This window comes from Amborella trichopoda, chromosome 12 (assembly GCF_054954075.1).
Source record: "Amborella trichopoda isolate Santa Cruz 75 chromosome 12, AtrichopodaSantaCruz75HAP2 v2.0, whole genome shotgun sequence".
Classification (NCBI taxonomy): domain Eukaryota; kingdom Viridiplantae; phylum Streptophyta; class Magnoliopsida; order Amborellales; family Amborellaceae; genus Amborella; species Amborella trichopoda.
Genome location: NC_142347.1, coordinates 30,756,656 through 30,777,260, shown reverse-complemented (window position 1 = coordinate 30,777,260; position 20,605 = coordinate 30,756,656). Strand labels below are relative to the sequence as shown.

General features: G+C 31.8%; 1 long non-coding RNA gene across 2 annotated transcripts; it reads right to left on the bottom strand.

Moving 5' to 3' along the window:
- Positions 1 to 14,059: 14,059 nt before the first annotated feature.
- LOC148779521 (uncharacterized) lies at positions 14,060 to 19,016 on the bottom strand. Of its 2 annotated transcripts, none has more exons than XR_016045717.1 (3): positions 18,497 to 19,016; positions 15,392 to 15,789; positions 14,060 to 14,483 (listed from the first exon to the last, which is right to left on the bottom strand). It is a non-coding gene; the product is annotated as an uncharacterized LOC148779521 (long non-coding RNA). The 2 variants fall into 2 exon arrangements; XR_016045718.1 differs by lacking the exon at positions 18,497 to 19,016 and adding an exon at positions 16,108 to 16,146.
- Between the last annotated feature and the right edge of the window lie 1,589 nt (positions 19,017 to 20,605).

The window sequence follows — 20,605 nt, the reverse complement described above, 5'->3', positions numbered from 1 at the left end:
TTCATCTATCTAATATTTGTGAAAAAAAAAACCATATCTTTTTTTTTTTTCTTTTTTGACCAAGGTTGCAAAAAATAAAAAAAAACCACCTCTTCATAACCTAGTTTTAGATCACTTGAATTAAATCATATTTTTATCTTTTGAAACTTTTTACTATTAGTTTTTAAATAACTAAAACTTTTAAAAAACTGTTTGTAGTGCTTTAAAATAAAACATGTTCTCTTTAAAGTAAAACGTGTAAGCTCTTAATCTCTTTCTAAATATCAACCCCTAACTCAAGAACTTCTAAACTTAGAACTATAATAACTACCATTAATTTCCTCCAATAACAAAAATATAAATTATTGCTCAAATTAAGTGAGAAGTTTAGAGAGAGGGCTTGTGCGTCAAGGGAAGATTTTTTGGATACCTCTCCTTAGGTAAGACTGAACAAAATTCAATGAATAATCCAAATCATAATAATGGCTATTATTAAGTAAATATTTTTAAGGGAAAGAACTTTACCGAAAATAATATATTTTGTTCCGCACTGAGGAATGGCGATCAGGTGATCTGGAGCCCAAAAAATCTAAATTCTATAATAATTGGACATGAGTCTCTCTCTATATATCTTGAGGACGTTATTTTTTAAGAGAAAAAATACTAAAAGATAATGATTTAAAAAAAAAAAAGATTTCTAATGTATGAAAGGCAACGTGATTTTGAGAGAGAACTGAATATTTTCTTTCTAAATATCAACCCTTATCTTTATACAAACTTTGGATTATCAAGTAAGAGAAGTTGCCATTAGTCACATGAAATTACTATCTTTATGCAAACTTAAGATGATTAAAAAATATTAAGACCCACATAAAATTATTATCTAAGATTGGTATATTGTAGAAATTTTTTAGAATAATCATATTTAGGGAACCTAATATTTCAGGAGAGATAAATAGACAGAGAAAATATTGAATAAAGATTTTAGGAGAGAGAGAAGATACATGGGATTCACCTAAGAAGAGAGCGGTAGTTTTCATCTTGGAGAGCTTCAAAGTAATGGTATTTGAGAGAGCATTGGATTAAGGAGCCGTTTGGATCCATAGAAAAAGATTAGGTGAAAAAATCTATCGTATTTGAAATGTATTTCTCCATAAAAGTATTTTATATAAAATAGATTTATGCTGTTTCGATGGTATAGAGATGCATAATATTTTCATGGCTTTTGGTTTTTAAATTTTTGTTTTGTTAAATGCTCTAGATTGTATTATTAATTATAATGTAATTTTTTTTTTTTTACTAAATTTGAGATAGTTTCTTTTTCTAAAATTTTTGAGAAAAACTTAAAATTTTAAATAGTTTCTCTATTTTGAGATAGTTTTGCTGTGTAAAATTTTGAGGTAGTTTCACTATCTAAAAATTTTGAGATAGTTTTACTGTATAAAAGTTTTGAGGTAATTTCTCTCTCTAAGACTTAAAATTTGAGAGTTTCTCTATTTAAAAATTTGAGATAGTTTTATCTCTCTAAAATTTTCAGGTACTTTCCAATTCTAAAACTTAAAATTTGGCATAGTTTTTATCTCTAAAGCCTAAAATTTGAGATATTATCTCTCTAAAATTTCTGAGATAGTTTTTGTCTCTTAAATTTTTTATGTACTTTCTCTCTATAAAACTCAAAATTTGAGATAGTTGCTATCTATAAAAATTTTTAGGTACTCTTTCGTTATAAAACTTAAAATTTAAGATAGTTTCTCTCTCTAAAAATTTTGGGATGGTTTTTATCTCTAAAATTTATAATTTGAGATAGTTTATCTCTCTAAAACTTAAATTTTGAGATAGTTTATCTTTCTAAAAATTTGATATAGTTTCTCTCTCTAAAAGTTTTCAAGTGCTTTCTCTCTCTATAAATCTTAAGATTTGAGATAGTTTCTCTCTAAAAATTTTGAGATAGTTTCTCTCTTTAAAGCGTCTTTGGGTACTTTTGTATTTAAAATTCGATATGGTTTCTCTCTTTAAAATTTTAATATGTTTTTTCTCTCTAGAACTTAATTTAAAATAGTTTCTCTCCATAAAAATTTTAAGATAGTTTTTCTCTCTAAAAATTTTTTAGGTAGTTTTTCTCTCTAAAATTAGATATAATTTCTCTCTCTAAAATTAGATATAGTTTATCTCTCTAAAATTTTTAAATACTTTCTCTATCTAAAACTTAAAATGTGAAATATTTCTCTCGTGAGATATTTATCTATCTAATTCGTTGGGGTGTTTTCGTGGAATTAATTGTATAAAGTAGGGGTCTTTGTAAGTATTTTATAAAATAGGCTAGCAGGGAAATCTAGTTGGAAATCAATTTAAGAGCGTAAAGGGAATGATATATTTATTTATTTATTGCTTGAAATGAGGAAAATAATTTCGTTGAAAATACTTTTTAGCCCAAAAAATTGTAGCAGGGAAATCTAGTTGGAAATCAATTTAGGAGGGTAAAGGGAATAATACATATTTATTTATTTTTGGCTAAATATTTTGGCTTGAAATGAGGAAAATAATTTTAGCGAAAATACTTTTTAACCCCAAAATTTCGATCCTAACACTTGAAATGTGCCATCTCCACATTAAAACATTTTTAAAAATGCATTTTCAAGTATCTAAAAGGCCCCTAAATGATGATGGTTCGAGATAAGTCCTCTTTAAAAAATGGCCCTCAGTGGTCAGTGTTACTTATTTATTTTATTTGAATTTAACATATATATATATATATATAGAGAGAGAGAGAGAGGGGGTAAAAGCCTTTTTGTTGATTCAAATCTATTAAAAAGATTTACAGTTCAGTTCAGCACGGTTTTTTTGTTAAGAAACTCTTTTCATTGATAGGCACCTCTCAAACTTAAAAACATTTTATGGCTGGGGATCTCTAATGACTACGACATGTCATATTCATCAATCCACATCAATTCCTTTACTGTATCATAATTTTACTCATTAATGGAACACGCCTAGAGTATTATGACTCATAATTTTATTTCCATGTTGAATGGTTATATTAATTTGTAGTAATTTAAGGTATTTTATTTCCGAATAAACTCGCATGTTCTTATATCATATATTCCGTTGCTGATTAATTTACTTGACATATTGTTGATATGAGTTGAAATGCGAAAAAAGCTTATGCTTTGTCATGTTCTCATTTTTCAAACTTTACTCAAAGAATCATGATCTGCCATAATTCTCTATGAAATAGAAATAATGATGTATGTCCATTAGTAGTTCATGAAGCTATATTATAGATAATGAAGTCATTCTATGAGGTGCCAATGAAGTTTGTGTTTTTTAATTTTGATAAACTACATGGTTATTGTTGAAATGGTAACTATAGTATGTACATTAGATGTACTTTTGAATTTAAATAGAAACATATGGGTTAAATGTTAAATGGTTAAGGGTGTGGTTATGTAATCACGAGGCCCTAAACCATCAAAGTAAGGCATGCCTTCAAATAATGTTGAAAGACATTGTTTCAATACTGAAAATCTTTGTGTTAACCTAAAAATTTATTTTCATCTCTAACTATAAAATTTAAAGCTTAAGAAATAGTGTAGATCGAGTGGATCTATGAAGACTTGAAAATCTTGAAAATCTTGAAAATTGACCATCCAAGAATGCATTACAAGATGCGTGATTTCCATGTCTTGAAATTTTTTTTTTTTTCTCGAGGTCGAGATGATCAATGTGAGGTATTTTGGGCATTGAAACAACCTCTCCTAATAAATTTTTGATTTACGCCTTAATTTGATTGTTTAAGGCCTTGCCCTTATATAACCCTTTTACAATAGTTAATGCCACTGGATTATTTTTATGTGCTTTCCCTAAATTAAAATAAAGATAAAAAGATAGACCCTGCCATCTCAATTTTTAGGAACACGGAATTCAGAACCGAAACTGAAATTCTGTTGTTTAGTAGTTAGAGAGAGAAACCAAGAGGACTTTTAGATTGATAAATTCTTTAGTAGTCAGAGAGAGAAACCAAAAGGATTTTTAGAAAGAGAGAAACCAAAAGGATTTTTAGATCGATAAATTCTTGCATATTATTCTTCTTTAGTAGTTAGAGAGAGAAACCAAAAGGGTTTTTAAATCGATAAATTTCTGCATATTATTCTTGTGAATGCTTGAAGAATTGATGTTATGGATGCTTGAAAAATTGATGTTAACGATGTTGGAGATACTTCCATTAAAGGTAAATAGGCAAATTCAGAGTAGTTTGTTAATCAAACTTCTCTCCTCTCCTTCTTCTCTCATTAGAGATCCTCTCCCTCTTCTCTCTTATCAGAGAAAACTTTTCTTTCTGAGAGACATGATTCATTATGCAAAGAAACAACTTTTCAGAATCGATTCATAAATATGTTTGATTGCTGATGCATAGTGTGTTTCCTATAGGAAGGATTTCTCATATGACTCAAAATCAATTCACCCACAACTGAATTCAATTTTCTTACCATGGAATTTTGAGTTAATCCTATCACCCGAAACATTATCTTCATGGCAATAGGGTGGGATGTGATCAAACACGAGAAACGGATTTTGTGGATCTACAATTAGACAATTCATATTTAGAGGTCACTTGATATCGGGCTTCACCTTTATGGTGGATCGATTCGTTGCTTCTATAAAAGTTGGACAAGGGGATCTACCAAAGTGTAGATTTCAATTTTCTTTTTCTCCGATTAGATCACTTACAAAAGTTCAAGTACAATAACACTCAATTGAAATAAACAAATGTATAATCAAAAGTGGTTTTCACTTGCTACCACTAATTACAACTACTTTTATTCAATAAATAAGACACATGGATTAAAAAACGGATCGGTGACTTAGATCGGGCACCCAAAAAACCCATATGGATCTGTGAATCGACGATCCGGATAGAAAATCAGCCAAATCGGTTGGATTAAGCTTTAAAAAAATCTAAAAAAAATATTAAAATTCATTATATAAATGTTATTTTTTAAGAATCCAATAAGAAATCAGGATACTACGTTATTAATTTTCATTTTTTTCATCAATATATGAATATTAAGTTTTTTTCTCTGTATGAACTTATTTAAATAAAAATGCTTGTTGTATTTTTTTTAAAAAATAAGAAATGAGTTTTTTTGACCAAAATATGAGCTTATTTTAACAAAAATAAGAAATGAGTTTTTTTGACAAAAATACTTGTAATTTTTTTTATAATAACTTTATATTCTTTTTACAATAACCTTTTATTTTATTTTATTTTCTAACAAGAAAACAAATTGATAAGAACCTTTCATTTTTTTTTATACGAAACTTTTTATTTTGTAGATAAGAAAAAAAAAATTGACAAAAAGCGAAATTGATAAAAACCTTTTATTTTTATTTTTTAAAAAACGCCTTTAATTTTTATATAAGAAAAAAATTAGACAAAAAATTTTATTGTTTTTATACGAAAATTTTTTATTTTATTGATAAGAAAAAAATTAGACAAAAAGCAAAATTGATAAAAAGCTTTTATTTTTTGGATAAGAAAATAAGTCGACAAAAAAAACAAAAAGTGAAATTGATAAAAACCTTTTATTTTTATTTTTTAGTAAAATCCTTTAATTTTTTTATAAGAAAAAAATTTGACAAAATTTTTTATGGTTTTTATACGAAACTTTTTATTTTATTGATAAGAAAAAATTTAACAAAAAGCGAAATTGATAAAAACCTTTTATTTTTTGGATAAGAAAATAATTTGAAAAAAAAACCAACTCAAGAATCGAACCCGCGTCCGTCTCACATTGAGGACGTGCAACAACTAGTTAAGGCATTTGCAACTTGTTTATAGAACAGTTAACAAAATATATAATATATGAGCATTTTAAGGTATTACCTATTCACATAGTCCCACATCGAACAGAGAGAAGCAAATTTATATGCATAAATAGTTCTTTGTACTCATTCTTTGTAGCGCGTGTGAAGCAATGAAATTACACGAAGCGGGTGGATCATAAGCACACGTGCGTGAAGAACTTAGGGCCAGGCGAAGCTTGCTGCGGGTCATTTTGCCTCAAAATTCCCTAAATTTTATGAAAATGCCCTTGACTGCAGGTCCCTGACGTCATGACTCGCGCGTCATGACTCGAAGAATCGGGCGAGTTATTGTGCGAATCGGCTTATAATGTTTTATGGGAATAAGAAGCATAATAAACAAAATACTCCAAACTGCTTGGTAAGATGTTCGATGATTATCTCAACTGAACTTAGTATACCCCACATTGGTCTCCTCCTCCACTGACGTATGGACACGTCATGACCCGAGGAACCGACATCATGACTCGAAGAACCAACATTATCACTCGAAGAACCGGGCAAGTTATTGCGCGAACCGGCTCACAATGTTTTATGGGAATAAGAAAGCATAATAAATAAAATACTCCAAACTACTTGGTAAGATGTCCGATGATTATCTCAACTGGACTTAGTACACCCCACACTGGTCTCCTCCTCTAATGACATAAATTTTGATAGCATAGAACTTTAGATCAAAACCTCAATGCCTTAGAATATATACCTTCAATGCTTATAACATATGAATGGGGCGTGCCCGTATTTTTGATCTCTTATATGGGGGTGTGCCCCTATTTTTGATCTCTTATATGGAGGCGTGCCCCTATCTCTCTTAAAGAGATGAGATCTTGGATGAGAGAGAGATAGAGAAACCCTAGGGGAGTGGCATGCCACCTTAGAAGTGATCAGAGAGAGAAGAGAGAGATCTAATGTTGATAATGAGAGGTGAGGAGGCCCCAATTTATGGATTTTTCAAGGGAATCAAGTTTCATTTGGAATAGCCTAGATTGATTTAGACTTATTGATATTAAGAGGCCTGTGGGGTGAGAAATCTGAGCAATCAATTATTTAAATCAACCATCATGATTTAAATGAATGTGTTAGAACCTTATCATTCAGCTTTCTAAACCTTTATCCCATCAAATAGAAAATATGAAAAATATCAGATAACGTTTGACTTAATTATATTCCTTTTAGAAGTCCAATCACCATAGGACTCCCTAAAGCATATTCATATTCCTTTCAGAATTTTAATTAAAAAGGATCCAAAATAAAGAAGACTACCCACTTCAAATGGGGAGTGGCCATCTAGGGCCCCCTTTAGTGGGCCCCCATGCAAATCCCATTGGGGTCTTGATGGGCCTCCCAATATGCATTTTAAAACAATAAAATTGACTTTTAATATTTGAGAAATAAATTTTATTTTTCTCTGATTATTTAAATAATGAAAATTGAATAAATTCAAAAATAAAATATATAGAGACTTACAAAAATTTAAATACTCAATCTAAAAATCAATTAACATCAAAATAAAATAAAACTAAATAAATTTGATGGGAATAATATCCTTCTAGGTTTAAGAATTAATATTTCTGAGGCACTCCATCTTTTATTGTGGACTATAATTCATACTTGTTTTTTCTCAAACTGACCCAATAGTTTCCATGACCAAAAACCATTGAAGGGTTGATAATTGGACTATCATCATCAACCAATAGGAAATGGGAATAATCCCAGTCTATGGATTACAAATTCTCCCCTAGAAACGAACCCATAGTCACTAAAACTGGACACAACCACAACTCTATGGTGCATATGGGTAATCTCTCTCACATGTGTATGCTACACCCTCAATGGTGCCTTGTTTTCCCAATATGACTATTATATGCACACGTTGTGTGATTGTTTAGTGATAAGGCTTTGACCATCGTCTTTAGAGGCCAACCATCACACACAAGAGTCACATAGTCTATTGGCTCACTTTCCTGAGTAACTCCGACCTCATCAAGGGATAAACCATGAACCCATGTCGGATTTATTTTATGCCTAGTTATTTATTGGTTTTCAACTCGATTGGCCTAGCATGTCAAGCCAAGCCTGAGTATCAATAAATGACATTTGCCTATCTTGGTCTCTCTGGACCATAATCTTTATAATTTTTATAATGTTCACATGATAGATATATATGAAATTAATTATACTAAAGATATAATTTTAAGAAATTATAAAAATAATTTGAATCCTAATCAAATATTATGAATATTTCATAATCATATAAGTCACTCGTAATATTATCATCTCTGAGTTATTAAGACGACAATTTTTATATATTGTTTAATATCCAGTTACATTGTATAAAGAGAAAGGCATATATATCCCTTTGATTTTCTCTGTTTACATAGATATCTAATTATTATGGATTGTTTTTCACACATACCATATGACATATTTTTGTATTTTTTTTAATTTATAAAACAATATTTACTTATAAGTAAATAATTTGCTTACTAATATTATTTTAAATTAATTTTAATTATTAAAAAAAATATTATTGAAAAAAAAAGATGAAACACAAAATTATTTAAATTAAAATAAAAAATAATTACCTCAAAACATAAGTCATAAATAGAATTATAATCATATTAAACTTATGTGATATGTTTTTGTATTTTTTTTTTTTCTAATTCTCTTTCATAATATTTGATAAATAACAAATTTACTAATATGAATACTAATAATTGTAAAGTACATATAGAATAATATAAATAAAATATTTAAAAATATCTAAAAGAAGCCCGAATGTGAAAATGGATCCAACAAATTTTCTCTGTTGAAATACATCCGTGTACAAATAACTACTGAACCCAAATCCTGTATTTAGGTAATTAGATGTAAAGAATACCATGATGATATATTTAAGAGATATTTGGAGTTATCAATTTCTTTTTAGTTATTCTCTTGTATTTTCTATATAGGTTCAAAAAACCGAACCACATAAAGCTGTACTTTCCTTGATCTAGAGCTGCAACCGTGTATCTCAACAACAAATGTAAGTTAGGTATTGTCAATGAAAAAAACCAGCCACAAACCCTCAGGTCGTGGCTTATAAACTCAATGGAACCACAACTTGGTGAAAGGATGTATTTCTAGCATACTACTGAAGATTTATAGAATCCTTTGAAAGACATTTATAGAGAAAAAAATAATGCATAATGCAGCCAAGATGTTTCAACTCTAGCAAGATATATGTCAATTTAAACAACAAAGAAAGCCATTTAGTGAGTATATTGGAATGCTTGGAGGCATGTGCGATGAGTTGTCCCAATATACTTCGATAACTATTTTAGCAGAATAAGAGAAGTCGAACAAGATAAAACCTTTGCTATGTTGGTTGGCCTTGCTCTTGAGTATGAGGCTATTAGAAGTAAAATCTTAATGGTTTCTGAATTTCCTTCCTATACTTCTCCATGTGCCACTATTCAGAAAGAAGAAACTAGGCGCAAGGTGTTGGGATCGATTGGTGAAAACAACAAGGGTTTATAATATTCACAGTTATTGTGCATTCATATCAATATAAACAAGCAATTGAAATTACACAATATCAAAGCAAGAATATGGAATGAAATATCCAGCAACATTCAATTCACATAGCACAAAGATTTAACATGGTTTGGTTACAAATCGTGACTTATATCTACGAGAGAATGACACGAGACTTTATTTAATGATTTGGGAAGATTACAAAGTGAAGTCGAGCTTAAAATATCAATTTCCAGCAGCCATTCTCACTCTAAATAGAGTCCAAAAACAAAGCACCAAGAACATCAAAAAATGAGTTCTCTTTAACACTTTCTCTCACTAAAACATGACACACAACAAACCCAAAATGGAATTCAAGCCTTTTGCTCATTTTTTTCTCTAAAACAGAGCATACTAAACCCTCAAGAGAAAACTCAATTGCAACCCAATCTCTCTATCTTTTTTTCACTCTTTCACTCTCTAAACAAAAGGCTTTTAATTACTTTAAAAGAGTAAAGTTCCTACAACACCACATTAGATGCAATCCAATCGCCCAAAATAAAAGAAAGAAAAGTTAAATAAAACTCCCACACGTCTAATTTGTTTTCACACACATAACACAAGATTATGTACCTATTATTAAAAAGGATGATCTCAACGACAATATTGAAAAATCAATCTTTCTTATTGAGTATCAAAAACCAAAAAAAAATTATTACTACCAATGACATATTCGAGATTCGTGGTCATGCTCGACCTAAGTGTACTCATTGAAAAAAGTTTGAAAACACTAGAGAAAGGTGTTGGGTTCTCTATGGAAAATCCCCTGGTAGGGGGAAACGTGTTGCTCAAGTTCTTCAAAGTGAGATGCTCCTCTCTGTTGATCAGTTAAAAGAGTTACTTAACCAAATTGGGAAGACAAATATTGCTTTCTCTTCTGAGATACCGCTTACTACTCAAGGTAATTTTTCTTCTCTCTTATCCTCTAAACATTGTTATACTTGGATTATTGATGTTGAAGCTACAGATCATATGACTGGCCATTGTGAAGGACTCGAAGGGTTTGAACACACGTCTTCAATGAGTCATGTGTCATGGTACCAGTTTGTGGAGTAGGAAATATTAACTTTTTTTTTTTTTTTTCTAAGGATAAGCCATTTGAAGTTTTATATATTCTTTTTTTCCTTTCAAATATTTTGTCAGTTAGTCAAATCACAAAAGCCTATGATTGCTTGGTTATTTTTTCTGCTGCCAGTGTGGTTTTTCAAGATCAGGTATATGGGAAGAACACTAGTGAGGGTAACCAATCACATGGGTTGTACCTATTGGACCAAAACTCAAAAAATGTTTTTGCAGGAAAAGTGCAATCCGAGGACAATACACGACATTGCAAATTATAAAGCAGGCGGTCTCTAGTATTGATGCATCCTTTGCATCTTGTGAGATCTGTTGGTACACTAAACATACCATATTTCCATTTTAAAATTATGATAGAATCAATAATAATAACTTTGATATCAATCATTCAGACTTATGAGGACTTGCTCCATTAGCCTTTTTTTTTCTGGTTTTAGATATGTGCTTTTCTTTTATCGATGATATAACTAATTATGTTTGGATTTATCTATTGAAGTTTAAGAGTGATGTCTTCATTGCCTTTAAGGAATTCCATGCCATGATAAAAAATCAATTCGCTGCTAAAGTGAAAATTTTCAGAACTGACAATAGCACAAAATATACAAACAAATCATATTTGATGGATCATGAGATTATTCATCAGATGTCATGTGTAGAAACCCCTCAACAAAATAGAATTGTTGAGAGGAAAAACATGCATCTTCTAGAAGTAACACGTACCTTACTTTTTCAAATAAATGTTTTGCAAATGAATGTTTTGTCTGAGGGGATTCTTACAACTTGTCATCTTACAAATCGACTGCTGACTAGAATCTTGGATAATAGAAGCCCCTATGAAATGTTGCGTGGTTGCTCTCCTACTAATCATAATTTAAAGATATTTGGTTGTGAATGCTTTGTACATTTAGTAGAAAAATTATAGAGACAAACTTGCTAAACAATCCATTAAATGTCTATTAATGGGATATTCACCTACCAAGAAGGGTTATAAATGCTATGACCAAAAAACTAGGCGAAATTATATTTCACGGAATGTTGAATTCAATGAACAAATTCTTTATTTTCAAATTGATAAGCTTAAGGGGAAGATTAGTAAGACAATCTCTACCGAAGATCTCTAAAAAATAGATGGTCTTGATTCCAAAGTTGAAATCATTAAGAGTATTACGCCAAGTCAAAAAATACCTCAAGAATCCATTCTTGAAGCACCACAAGACTCCAATAAGGATGTTCATTCAAATGAATATCAAGGGGAAATAATTCCTCAAGACTTTCAGCCAAGACGATCTAGTCGTATTAGTCAACTTCCTCTGGGTCTAAAGGATTATTATACATATCATGTCAAGGAAAGCAATCACAAAATTAGTTACCTATTGAAAAACAGATGGATTTTAAGAAATTATCTCCTAAATATTGTGTTTTTTGACCAAAAGTTCCTCAACTAAAGAATCCACTAGCTTCGAGGAAGCTAATTTAAATGCAGTATGGAGGACTGCAATGAAAGATGAACTTGTTGCTTTAAAGAAAAATCATACTTGGGATGTTGTTATTCTTCCTAAAGAGAAAAAACCAGTTGGATGTAAGCGGGTCGGGTCTACAAAACGAAATACAAAAGTGATGGAACTATTGAGAGATACAAGGCGAGACTTGTTGTAAAGGGATTTACTCAAATGTATGGTGTTGACTACAGTGAAACCTTTACTCTTGTGGACAAAAGGAATACTGTTAGAGCTCTAGTGTCTATCGCTGCCAACAATAATCGGCCTTTATATCAATTAGATATAAAAAATGCCTTCTTGCACGGAGATTTGGAAGAAGTTTACATGAAACTTCCACCTGGTCATCCTCAAGAAGGCAACAAAAGGCTTGCAGGCTCAAGAGCGCAATTTGTGGGCTTAAATAGTCTCCCGGGGCATGGTTTGCAAAGTTAAGTCAAGCTCTTGTTGATATTGGATTTTCTCAGAGTAATGCTGATTCATTCATGTTTGTAAAAGAAGGCAATCCAAGAATATTATTGTCCTTATCTATGTTGATGACATTGTTATAACATGAAATGATTCAAATGACATAACAAAATTGAAAGATTACCTTCATACGAAGTCTGATATTAAAGATGGGGGAAAACTTAAATATTTTCTTGGAATTGAGGTTGCATACTCTAACAAAGGAATTTTTATTTCCCAAAGGAAATATGTTTTAGACTTTTTGCGTGAAACTGGCAAGTTAGGTTGTAAACCTATTGATACTCCAATTGAGACAAATTATAAAGCCAACATAGACTCAGGCAAGATGTTTCAACGTTTGGTTGGTCGACTTATATATCTCACTGTCACTAAACCTGATATTGCTTATGCGGTCAATATGGTAAATCAATTCATGCACTCTCCAAAAATTGCTCATCTGCAAGCTGTCAATCGAATTTTAAGGTACCTTAAGTCATTTCTTGGGAAAGCAATTTTAATGAAAAAGAATGGTCATACTAATATTATTGCCTTTTCTGAAGCTGGTTGGGAAAGTAGTTCTACAGATAAAAGATCCACCATAGGATATTGTACATTTGTAAGGGTAACTTGTAAAAGTAAGAAACAATCGGTGGTTGCTCAATCTAGTGCAGAGGTCGAATATAGAGCCATGACAACTACAACCTGCGAATTAATTTGAGTAAAATTTCTTCTCAAAGATATGGGTTTCAATATTTTGCATCTAATGATTATGAACTGCGACTACCAAGCTGCTATACATATCGCATCAAATCCCGTATTTCATAAACAGACTAAACACATAGAGACATATTGTCTTTTGTGAGAAAGAATGTTCAAGCCAAGAAAATTACTACTCCATTTGTCAGAAGAAAAAATCAACTTGCTGATATCCTTACAAGGCCACAAGCTAAATACAATTTCAAGAAACATTAAGCAAGTTAGGCTTGATAGATGTCAACACACCAACTTGAGGGGGAGTGTTGAAATATATCCGTGTACAGCTAATTGCTGAAAAATGATACACAGATAATATAGTTATCCAAATCTCATATTTTGGATAACTAGATGTAAAGAATATCATGATTTTATATTTGGAAAATATTTGGGGATATTAATTTTTTTTTAGTTGTTATCTTGTATTTTCTATTTAATACTAGACGAATAAAATAATGGGCACGACTGAAAAGCCCTTTGACTATGGATGTAAGTACAAGAAACTATAGCACGTAAAACTGTATTTTTCTCTCTCTTCTTACCTTTTCTTTCTCAATTTTTTCTACACTTTCCCTTTTCTATAACTCTCTCTATAATCAAATATGCCAATTTAAGATTGAAAATTTATTTTTGTGACTAGTATTTAATATACGTACAACGTACGTGCACACATCACTAGTGTATATGAAGCAGATGGATGCTTTGAACTCGAGAGAATGGGAAAAGTAGAGATACATGCAAAAGTTGAGCGAGAGAGCATGGAGGGGTAATCACAACTAATAATTTCACATAAACAAAAAGTGTGTTTTCCCCTTGCCTTTCTATTAATAATAAGTTTTGCTATTTGTAAAAAAATAAAAATAAAAAAAATAAAAAAAAGCAAAACAAAACAAATAGAATAGCGTGTTTTATATTTACCCCATTTACGACTTGAAAGCCGAGAAAAAGATGCCATTATAGAAAATTAATCTCAACTTACAAACCCTTCTGCCTAAACAAAAATGGTTAATATGTAAGGAGAGAGAAAAAAAAATGAGAACACAAAAATACAAACAACCTTCTAAAAATTCAAAGAAAAAAGTTTAATATTCAAAGAGAGAAAAAAAAAAAAAAACACATGAATACAAACACAAACTCCCCCAACTTCTAGGTCCCTCACAATTCCCATTTGTCTCTCTCTCTTGCTTGATTTTGGTGAGTCAGTGACATCTTCTCTCTCTTAAACAGTATAATGTTGTTGGTTGGTCTCGATGTCCAGACCCTTCAACTTCACCACAGATTCCACTATGAGATTTCACTTACAACAGATAACTGAAAAAAAGTCATAACTCACGATTCAAAGGGCATAAACTAACAAGGTAGTCTACTAGATGACAAATATGATGAACTCAAATATGAGGTTGAGTTTCATCACTGGCAATATCATGTCCTTGTGATGTCAATTTCCCATGAAATTAATGTCTTTTTTCTATAATTGGATATCCCAGTCAAAAATAAACAAACAAAATGAAAAAATCCACATCAAACCCATTAGTGATTAGTGAATATGGAAGAATAATCCAAATGCAAAACTATTAAAAATATATATATATATAAAAAAAAAAAGGAAGGATGACAAATCATCATACATTTTACGACAAAAGCCTAATTAAAAATATGGTAACACACTAACCTTTCAATATGAAATCAATTCAGCCCAAATCAGTGACTTTTGGTTACCAAAAGTCCTCTTTTTGCAACCACTCCATGCTCCAAAAAGAATTGGGAATAATATCTTTCGATTTCTTGAGAAGTTAAGAACTTTTTTGCTCTCTTGATAAATCTTTGTTTTTTTAGAGGTTTTATCTATCTAAAACTCACTCCAAAACCCTTTTCCCCTTTCAAGGGGGGAAAATGACAAAGAAACGTCTTGACCGAGAAATGTCTTGACCGAGAGCCTATTTCTACCCTCAGCCAAGGGTTGTCGAGGCGCCGCCTAGGTGGGCGCCTTGGCAGCACCTCGAGCATGTCCGCCTAGGCTGTTGTTGGCCAGGCCGTCTAGGCTGCTGGGCGGCCGACTTTGTCCTCCTTGATTACTATAATAGATGAATGGCATGAAGAAACAACCATAATTACGGAAAGATCCTCAATCAGCAATTTCCACTACATAGAGAATTGAGATATATAAACTATGCCACCTGGTCATTAAAATTTATGTTCACAATAAAGAATCAACTAACCTCGTTGTAGCAAGTTATTTGCCACTGGGGGAAAAGAACGCAGAATGAATACCCCTTTGATGCTTGACTATTTGTAATGGATCATCTCTGATACATCTAAGATCCCAGATGCAAGCTTTCCCGTCGGAGGAGCTAGTGCACATCATGTTGTTGTTTTCTCGATATAAATCTATAGTGTTAATCCTCTGAGAATGTAAGGAATATGAGGTTGAGATGCCTTTTGTTCTCTCATCCCAAACCTTAAATTCCCCTTGACCCTCAGCAAAATATAAGGAATTACTGTCACGGGTCCGAGCCGAAAGAGCAAAAATCTCATCATCGCAATTGTAAACCATATCAAATTTTCCCTCCTCGACATTCATCAGCCGGATAAACCCATCATAACTGCTGGTGAAGATCTGCAAAGTTTTTAAAAAATTACTCAGTGCCATATCAAAGGAGGGAATCTACACACTGCATTTCACATGCTAAGCATCTCCCAAAATATAACATTGAAATGTATGCAGTGAATGAAATCAGCTAACAATTATAATGTAGCAGATGTAACTCACTGTAGGGAAGTAATTCAAGAAACAAGCCAAGACCAAGTCTAAGAGAGTCTTAATCATGTATACAATGAAAACAAGCTAATTTAATACAAACACAAACTTCCTGTTGTAAATATTAAAATGATTGCCAAAACAATTAGAGGAAACTAATGAAAATTCCAAAATTACAGTGATTTCATCAATGAACATCAAGATGAAGGGGACTGTGATGAATAGGACCTAGTCATATGATATAGATGTTGAAAGTGCAGTAGCCAGTAAGGGGCATAACTGGAATATTGATTCAATAGGGTTATGTGTGAGTTATTTACTTATACAAGGGCATTTCTTGTAATTTTTCACATCAATATAGAAAATATATGTGACTGATCCCATAGGGGGATCACGCCACTCTTTTTCCTCTTTCTGTCATGCAACTCTCTTTCACCTCTCTCTCTCCTGACCTCTCTGCTTCCTCTTTCTAGATCTTTTTCCTCTTTCTCCCCACATCTTCTCTATCGCTCATACACTCAGCACGCATTGGGGCTTTTTGATAGGCACTAACCTTGTAAGATACGGCCCTCTCATGTGCCCTTTTGGCGAGAGAGCGTTACACTACTAAAAGGAGTCCCAATGAGTCGTGGCTCACATAAGTTTTGGTGTTGCAACCTCCCAAACACAATCCAATCCTAACTCTCATCCTATCATAGAGAGTAAGGATAAATCATGATTGTCGGCATAAGTATCTCATCATATCATAACAGATGCATGTCTTCATGCGCTGATATTTTAATAATAACATGTTAACATGCACACCTATCTTATTAAAAGCATGCTGCTATGCACATGTATCTTATCAGAAGCATGCTGCCACGCACACATATCTTATTAGAAGCATGTTGCCATGCACACATATCTTATTTAGAAGCATGTTGCCATGCACACATATCTTATCAATAGCATGTCTCATATGTAATTACAAGGAACCTCAACATTTCTATGTTGTACATATAGTCATGAGAGGCATCACTATGTCATACAATCATGCATATCAATTCAAAAGACCTTATTATGTCAATTGTAGGCTATATATCAATGTAGTAGATGTCAGACAACAATGCTTTTCCATAAAATAATTCAAAGTAATTACTTGCACATAACACTTGTACATAACCCGTGCATATAACACATAATATTTGCATATATATAACATTTTCAATATCTAAAATTTATGCTACAAATATTATAGTTATATATGGACATATGTAAAACTTATAGTTTCAGAAATATTATGATTAAATGCAGAATTATTTATGGGAATACTATAGGAATATCGGTTTTCTTCAAATAATGATTTTACAGGAAAAATGAAGCCACCTATGGGTCACTTTGAGATGAATATGGTATTATCGTTGCCGAAGTGGAACTTGAATCAAAGGTGCTTAAGTTGAGAGAAAATCCCATTGGAGAGGAGAGAGACAGAACCAGTTGATGGCTTAGTTTATGGGCTACCATGAATCATGATCCAACGATATTGTTATGGCCCTTGATAGACGGAATGGGGGAACATGATTTGTATAGTTGCTAAAATCGTTATGATGTAATTAGACTTTTTAATTTTCTTTTAAAATTTGAAATTTAGATTTTTTTAGGATTATTTCGAGTTTCTAGTTTTCTAAAGGGTATTTATGTCTTTTATATGTAGAGAATTGAGGGGCAAAATTGAAATTTTATTTTTTTTATTTTAACGAAGAAGGGTTGGGATTTTGTTAGGCTTCTTTGCGAACAAATTAAGCTTTGGGGTTGTTTTCTTTTATAAATATGCAACTCTTGGATAAAAAAAAAAAAAAAAAAAGAGAATGAAGAGAATAAAAGTCTATCCTGGGTCTTGTGAAGAGATCCATTTTGGGGTCCACCCTGAAAATGGACAGAAAAGCAGATAAGAGCTATAAACATCAAAAGAGAGAGAGAGAGAGAGAGAGAGAGAGAGACGTGGAAGATATAGGGACCAGCACGATTGCTAAAATGTCAGAGAATTCATGAGAAAGAAACTGGAGCAGAAACATAAGAACTTAAAACTGTTAAAATTGACCGGTAAAATTTCAGAGAAAAAAAAATCAGAGAAAAAAGCAAAAACCTTCAAAAACAGAGACCTTGAAATAAATAAACAGTGCCATAAGAACTGGTTCCATGAGAGAGAGAGTAAATAAACCGCACCATAAGCAAAGGTAAATTTTAAAAGGAAATTTTAGAAGGAAAACTTAAAAGGCAAAGCGAGAGAGACCCTGAAAATAGATAAAAAGAGCACCATGAGAATGATGAAATGTTAGAGGGAAGTAGAGGGCAAACTATGAGAGATATATCCAGAGTGCTGTTAGAAATAGTCAAATTTAGAGAGCGCTTGAGGGAAATCCATCAAAAAGAGGAACCCTCATATACAGATAAATGGTGCTATAGAAAATGGCGGAAGGGAAATCCATGAGAGAGAAAGAGAGAGAGCCTGAAAATAGGAAAACAGGACCACAAGAACTGAAACTTCAAAGAATAACATTCTAGAGAGAGAAAAAGAGAGAGAGACCTGGGATGCTTGGTAGCAACCGAGGAAAGGAGGGATTGGACGTTAAAAAAGGCGAGCATCCGCTGGTTTTTTTCTATGTTTTCGAGCCTCCTGCGCTCGTACTCTGTCATCCCTTCTTCGTCCTTCTTCACAACACCATCTTTCTTCGTCTCTTCTTCTTCTTTTTTGGAGCCTCCTGCGTTTCACAACACCCATTTGCTTCCTTTCGATTTGCACAACTACACTTTTCCTCTGTAACAAAACCCTAGACCTAGAGAGAGAAAAAAATTACAGTCTTTTTATCTGTAACAAAACCCTAGACATAGACAGGGAAAGGGAGAAGACATAAAACAAGCTTTTTGGCCCCTCAGAAATGGGCCAACACCCAGCCCAAAAAACTTGGCGCCAAAAATTTACGTTGGCGCGGAAACTGTGTGCTCCCGCGGGAGCGCATCCTGCGTTCACTCCATTGGACCCAAGTACTATTGTTTCAAAATTCAAACCCATGCGTTTTGGGATGTTTTCACATAGGCTCGAGTAAACAAGTTCTAGGCTCGAGTAAATAAGTTCTAGATAATATCCGTTCTGTTAGCCATTTCGGCCATATGTTGTATTATGTTTAGGGGAAGCTTTTTATGTGACCTCACTCAGCTATCAGATGTAAGTAGACGGCAGAGATGGCTTGAGTCTAACCGTAAGATTAGATGGCTTGTAGTTTTTTATTTTTTATTTTTATTTTACAAATAAATTTTTTTAAAAATTGGGACATGCGTAGATCCGATAGGGCCTTATATGATAAATAATAATAATAATAATAAAATATTTTCAGTATTAAAAAATTACCAAAATACTCCTAAAATTTGCAAGTGTATTTTGGTTATTTATTTTTAAAAAAGTATTTGTTTTTTATTCTTTCCATTCACCTTAATTTTATGACGGGAAGTCGAAATTTTATCCAAAAATATTTTCTAGATAAAAAATGAAAAATAAAACAATGTTTAACATGATAGTGTTATATAAACAATCGTAGTCATTCAATTAAGATCAAACAGCTAAGAAGTGGGATCACATATAACTTAATTTATATATTGTTAGGGTCACATAGAAACATTTCCCTTATCTGGGCTTTTTTTATCGTGTCTCTTTATATGTAATACTATTTATTTATTTTTGGTGAATTCAGGAGTTTTCTTTGCTATTCCTCGCTAAGAATATATGGTTTTCCAACAAATTGCTTGGAATGTAAGTAAAAACAGCTTTTTGAAAAGATAAATTTGTATCTAAAATTGTCTTTATGATTATCTCATACAATCTTATAATATTCGCTACCAGACATGACATTTCATTGTTAAAATTAGCTTTGGTAAAATAGTGAATTATAATTCAAACATGCCTTAAGGTAACTGAGATAAAATGAATCTTATCTTGATGAAGCAGTTCAGGAATATGTAGGTTAAATGAATTTTATTGTTCTTGGGCTAAAATAATATCCTAAAATTTTTGTACATGATATTTTTAATTTTTGTCTTTATCCATTTCTATATCCTAACGTATTTAATTTCAATTAATCCGACAATCTCTCACATGCACGTGGAGGTACTTTTCTCAAACAGTTTAAGAATCACATCTTCTAAAATCTCCCCCAAAAATGTGTTGCCTATTTTTAGGATCAAACCTCCTAAACTTGTTGCTGGAGCTTGTCATTTCTTTTGTTTCTAAAATTAATTCTACCATGTATATTGCTTCCTAACTTCCTAAAATATTGTGGATTTCAAATTTATGATAAAATATGAAAAAAAAATTGATAGTTTATTCAATTTACATGACTTCCTAAAGTATTATAAATTTAAAAAAAAAAATCTCTTATGTATCATCATAATTATCCAAGACTTATCCCAACTACTTGGGTTTACCTACACGAATCTTATTTCTTCATTCTACTCTATAGTCATACGCGAAATAAGACCATAAGTCAATATATCTTTTCTCACTACTTCCATCTATGTCATTTTGGGTCTCCCCTTATCATTTTAGAACCAAACTACCCCTCCTAATCATATATTGCAGTGACTATTGAAGATATTGTATTGCAGAAAGTGTATATTTCATAAGAATATTACTTATTGTAAT